This window comes from Hyla sarda, chromosome 10, assembly GCF_029499605.1.
Source record: "Hyla sarda isolate aHylSar1 chromosome 10, aHylSar1.hap1, whole genome shotgun sequence".
Taxonomy (NCBI): Eukaryota; Metazoa; Chordata; class Amphibia; order Anura; family Hylidae; genus Hyla; species Hyla sarda.
In genome coordinates, this window is record NC_079198.1 from 139,536,845 (window position 1) to 139,542,994 (window position 6,150).

Sequence of the window (6,150 nt, forward strand, 5' to 3'; positions counted from 1 at the left end):
AAATGAATGTCGGCGCTCAACAATTCTTCCATATTTTCGTCTTTATTTTATGTACTCACATATACATAGGACAGGACGACACCTATAGGGTGAGGAGAAACTTGTAGAATGGCGCTGGGGCTCCCTCAGAATGATGAGAATGGACCAGAAGTATGTTCGAAGGTTCGCAGTGGAAGCGTTTTATTAAGCACAAAAAATAAATAAAAAAAACAGGAGATGACGCGTTTCGGGAGGTGCCCTCCCTCCCGAAACGCGTCATCTCATTTATTTTTTATTTTTTTGTACTTAAAGGAAAACTGTCAGTTTTCTTCCTGGCTGGCTGGTAGTGCGGGGGACGCTGATCAGTTTGAACCTTACCGTGCCCGGATCCGCCGCGCCGTTCGCCCGTTATCTTCTATTATCGGTATATTCAAATGAGGTGCTAACTGGCACTCTGACATCAGTGCCGGGCCGCAGCGCCCCCCAGCTCATCAATATTCCTTCCCTGATGAGCCGGGCGGTACCGCGGCAGGCGGCACTGACGTCAGAGTGCCAGTTAGCCTGGCCGATGCCAGTTAGCACCTCATTTGAATATACCGATAATAGAAGATAATGGTCGAACGGCGCGGCAGGTCCAGGCACGGTAAGGTTCAAACTGATCAGCGTCCCCCGCACTACCAGCCAGTACCGCTGGTTAGTGCGGGGAAAGAAAGCTGACAGTTTTCTTTTTAAGTACAAAAAAATAAAAAACAGGAGATGACGCGTTTCGGAAGGTGCCCTGATCTGAGAAAGGGAGGGCACCGCCTGAAACGCGTCTTCTCATGTTTTTTTGTTTGTTAATAAAACGGTTCCACTGCGAACCTTTGAACCTTTGAACATACTTCTGGTCCATTCTCATCATTTTGAGGGGGCCGCAGCGCCATTCTATAAGGGCTTTCTTTCAAGTTTCTCCTCATCCGCACCCAGGACAGCAGTGTAGCTTGTTACTGCAACCCAGAAGGCTGTGCAGCAACTCCGGATCCAAAGTACCCCGTTATCACTGGGGTGATAGACTTTTATAACTATTCTCCAAGGTGAGCGGCCATCTATATGGTTTTCGGGCCAATCTCTGGACCCCTCTGCTCCTGTTACCAAGGGTAATGCACAAGGCGCCGGTATCGTTCTTTCTATTTTTTCTCCCTAACAGACAAATATAGGGGGGGGAGGGGTACCACAAGGCGACAGCACTGATTCGCTCACTGAAGAGCTTCAATTGGCCTCTACTTCATTATGGAGTGCGGACGCACTTATACAGGCGCTGATCATTAAACCACCATTCACCATCCTAAACACCTCACGTGACTTCATGACGTAACGGTTCAGAGCTCAGCGTCAGATAAAACAATTCATGTCAACTCTATCATCCAAAGGATAGGGGATAAGATGTCTCACCGTGGGGGTCCCGCCGCTGGGGACCCCCGCAATCTTGTATTCGCCACCCACCTGCTTGAGCTGCACGCCGCGGTGCCAGCTCACAAACAGCCTGGTGGTGAACACGGGGCCGGAGTATTGTGACGTCACGACTCCGCCCCCATGTGACGTCACCCCCGCTATGCAAGTCTATGAGAGGGGGCTTGACGGCCATCACGACTCTGCCCTGTGTGACGTCACCCCCCACCCCCGCTATGCAAGTCTATGGGACCCCCCTCCCTCAGACTTTCATAGCGGAGGCGGGGGGTGACGTCACATGGGGGCGGAGTCGTGACATCACAATCCTCGGGCCTCGTGGTCGCCACCCGGCTGTTTGTGAGCTGGCACCGCGGCATGCAGCTCAAACAGGTGGGTGGCGAATACAAGATTGCGGGGGTCCCCAGCGGCGGGACCCTGCGGAGAGACATCTTATCCCCTATCCTTTGGATAGGGGATAAGACGTTTCAGGGCCGGAGTATCCCTTTAACCCTAGAGGGCCTGATGCTTCTTTTCTTAGTATCCAACATGCTTCCCTCTGTAACAATCTCTTGTCTCGTTGGTCACATGGTCTGGCATATCCTTGCTCTATACAGGTAAATCTAAGAACCTGCTGGTATAGAGCAAGGATATGCTCTTCAGTGAGCGAAACAGCGCTGTCGCCTTGTGGTACGGTAAGTGCGTGTGCTGGGGGAGATTTATCACAACCTGTCCTGAGGATAAGTTGCCCAGTTGCCCATAGCAACCAATCACATCGCTCCTTTCCTTTTGCAGAGGCCTTTTCAGAAATGAAAGCAGCGATCTGATTGGTTGCTTGACAGGACTTGATAAATCTCCCCCTCAGGTTCCATCATGGCGTCTCACACTTCATCCTGAGGAAATCTTCCTCAGAGCCGCAGACAAATACTATACCGTACAGAGCTGATATAGGGCACCACTCCACCGCCGCCGCCGCCTCATGTGTCACATCTCAGGGGACAGAAGATCCCCCGACTCTGATGTGTAGAGGCGGAGGACTCACTTATACATGATCTGTGATGACTGAGAATCATCCCCGGGACCCAATAAAAGAAATCCTGGTGGGGGTTGTAGTGATCTATGTATAGAGTATAATAGAATTGTATTATGGTCATGTTGGGGGTTGTAGTGGTCTATGTATAGAGGTATGATAGAATTGTATTATGTCATGTTGGGGGTTGTAGTGATCTATGTATAGAGTATAATAGAATTGTATTATGGTCATGTTGGGGGTTGTAGTGTTCTATGTATAGAGTATAATAGAATTGTATTATGTCATGTTGGGGGTTGTAGTGATCTATGTATAGAGTATAATAGAATTATATTATGTCATGTTGGGGGTTGTAGTGATCTATGTATAGAGTATAATAGAATTATATTATGTTATGTTGGGGGTTGTAGTGTTCTATGTATTGAGTATATAATAGAATTGTATTATGGTCATGTTGGGGGTTGTAGTGGTCTATGTATAGAGTATATAATAGAATTGTATTATGTCATGTTGGGGGTTGTAGTGATCTATGTATAGAGTATAATAGAATTATATTATGTTATGTTGGGGGTTGTAGTGGTCTATGTATAGAGTATATAATAGAATTGTATTATGGTCATGTTGGGGGTTGTAGTGGTCTATGTATAGAGTATATAATAGAATTGTATTATGGTCATGTTGGGGGTTGTAGTGTTCTATGTATAGAGTATAATAGAATTATATTATGTTATGTTGGTGGTTGTAGTGTTCTATGTATAGAGGTATAATAGAATTGTATTATGTCATGTTGGGGGTTGTAGTGGTCTATGTATAGAGTATAATAGAATTGTATTATGGTCATGTTGGGGGTTGTAGTGTTCTATGTATAGAGTATAATAGAATTATATTATGTTATGTTGGGGGTTGTAGTGGTCTATGTATAGAGGTATAATAGAATTGTATTATGTCATGTTGGGGGTTGTAGTGATCTATGTATAGAGTATAATAGAATTATATTATGTTATGTTGGGGGTTGTAGTGTTCTATGTATAGAGGTATAATAGAATTGTATTATGTCATGTTGGGGGTTGTAGTGATCTATGTATAGAGTATATAATAGAATTGTATTATGTCATGTTGGGGGTTGTAGTGATCTATGTATAGAGTATAATAGAATTGTATTATGTCATGTTGGGGGTTGTAGTGTTCTATGTATAGAGGTATAATAGAATTGTATTATGGTCATGTTGGGGGTTGTAGTGGTCTATGTATAGAGTATATAATAGAATTGTATTATGGTCATGTTGGGGGTTGTAGTGGTCTATGTATAGAGTATATAATAGAATTGTATTATGCCATGTTGGGGGTTGTAGTGATCTATCTATAGAGTATATAATAGAATTGTATTATGTCATGTTGGGGGTTGTAGTGGTCTATGAATAGAGTATAATAGAATTGTATTATGTCATGTTGGGGGTTGTAGTGTTCTATGTATAGAGTATAATAGAATTGTATTATGGTCATGTTGGGGGTTGTAGTGTTCTATGTATAGAGTATAATAGGATTATATTATGTCATGTTGGGGGTTGTAGTGATCTATGTATAGAGTATATAATAGAATTGTATTATGGTCATGTTGGGGGTTGTAGTGGTCTATGTATAGAGGTATGATAGAATTGTATTATGGTCATGTTGGGGGTTGTAGTGTTCTATGTATAGAGTATAATAGAATTGTATTATGTCATGTTGGGGGTTGTAGTGGTCTATGTATAGAGTATAATAGAATTGTATTATGTCATGTTGGGGGTTGTAGTGGTCTATGTATAGAGTATATAATAGAATTGTATTATGTCATGTTGGGGGTTGTAGTGGTCTATGTATAGAGTATAATAGAATTATATTATGTTATGTCGGGGGTTGTAGTGTTCTATGTATAGAGTATAATAGAATTATATTATGTTATGTTGGGGGTTGTAGTGATCTATGTATAGAGTATAATAGGATTGTATTATGTCATGTTGGGGGTTGTAGTGGTCTATGTATAGAGGTATAATAGAATTGTATTATGTCATGTTGGGGGTTGTAGTGATCTATGTATAGAGTATAATAGAATTATATTATGTTATGTTGGGGGTTGTAGTGTTCTATGTATAGAGGTATAATAGAATTGTATTATGTCATGTTGGGGGTTGTAGTGATCTATGTATAGAGTATATAATAGAATTGTATTATGTCATGTTGGGGGTTGTAGTGATCTATGTATAGAGTATAATAGAATTGTATTATGTCATGTTGGGGGTTGTAGTGTTCTATGTATAGAGGTATAATAGAATTGTATTATGGTCATGTTGGGGGTTGTAGTGGTCTATGTATAGAGTATATAATAGAATTGTATTATGGTCATGTTGGGGGTTGTAGTGGTCTATGTATAGAGTATATAATAGAATTGTATTATGCCATGTTGGGGGTTGTAGTGATTTATCTATAGAGTATATAATAGAATTGTATTATGTCATGTTGGGGGTTGTAGTGGTCTATGTATAGAGTATAATAGAATTATATTATGTTATGTTGGGGGTTGTAGTGGTCTATGTATAGAGGTATAATAGAATTGTATTATGTCATGTTGGGGGTTGTAGTGGTCTATGTATAGAGTATAATAGAATTGTATTATGTCATGTTGGGGGTTGTAGTGGTCTATGTATAGAGTATATAATAGAATTGTATTATGGTCATGTTGGGGGTTGTAGTGGTCTATGTATAGAGTATAATAGAATTGTATTATGGTCATGTTGGGGGTTGTAGTGGTCTATGTATAGAGTATATAATAGAATTGTATTATGTCATGTTGGGGGTTGTAGTGGTCTATGTATAGAGTATATAATAGAATTGTATTATGTCATGTTGGGGGTTGTAGTGGTCTATGTATAGAGTATAATAGAATTATATTATGTTATGTTGGGGGTTGTAGTGATCTATGTATAGAGTATAATAGAATTGTATTATGTCATGTTGGGGGTTGTAGTGGTCTATGTATAGAGTATATAATAGAATTGTATTATGGTCATGTTGGGGGTTGTAGTGGTCTATGTATAGAGTATATAATAGAATTATATTATGTTATGTTGGGGGTTGTAGTGTTCTATGTATAGAGGTATAATAGAATTGTATTATGCCATGTTGGGGGTTGTAGTGTTCTATGTATAGAGTATAATAGAATTGTATTATGCCATGTTGGGGGTTGTAGTGATCTATGTATAGAGTATAATAGGATTGTATTATGTCATGTTGGGGGTTGTAGTGTTCTATGTATAGAGTATAATAGAATTATATTATGTTATGTTGGGGGTTGTAGTGATCTATGTATAGAGTATAATAGGATTGTATTATGTCATGTTGGGGGTTGTAGTGGTCTATGTATAGAGGTATAATAGAATTGTATTATGTCATGTTGGGGGTTGTAGTGATCTATGTATAGAGTATAATAGAATTATATTATGTTATGTTGGGGGTTGTAGTGGTCTATGTATAGAGTATATAATAGAATTGTATTATGGTCATGTTGGGGGTTGTAGTGGTCTATGTATAGAGTATAATAGAATTATATTATGTTATGTTGGGGGTTGTAGTGTTCTATGTATAGAGGTATAATAGAATTGTATTATGTCATGTTGGGGGTTGTAGTGATCTATGTATAGAGTATATAATAGAATTGTATTATGTCATGTTGGGGGTTG